Source organism: Salmo salar, chromosome ssa26 (genome assembly GCF_905237065.1).
Source record: "Salmo salar chromosome ssa26, Ssal_v3.1, whole genome shotgun sequence".
Taxonomy (NCBI): domain Eukaryota; kingdom Metazoa; phylum Chordata; class Actinopteri; order Salmoniformes; family Salmonidae; genus Salmo; species Salmo salar.
In genome coordinates, this window is record NC_059467.1 from 9,034,093 (window position 1) to 9,034,542 (window position 450).

Consider the following 450-nt stretch of genomic DNA (forward strand, 5'->3'; position numbering starts at 1 on the left):
ATCTCATAGCCCGAGCACAGCTTATTATGGTTCCGTTGGAAGCCTGAGGGCTCCGCACACCATCAAAATATGCACCTTAACTACAAATACTCCGACTTCGCTAATAAATCTTTCACCCCTTTCTTATGCCTTGAACCAAACATGTCCCCATAGTCAAAACTGAGTTAAGAGAAGAATTCAACTCTAGGAGACAATGCAAAAGTTAATGTAGTACATTAAGTCACTGAAAGGGATTCATTTTTACATTAGTCATTTAGCAGATGCTCTTATCCAGAGTGAGTGCATACATTTAATAGAATGTCATTGTTGAAATATAGATTTATTTTGAAATTACACTGTGGTGTAAGACTTGACATGCTTTGAAACCCCAAAACCAACTGAATATCATCACTCAGTGGAAAGATGAATGGTGCACCATTCATGAAACACAAAGACCCGAACGCAGAGGTA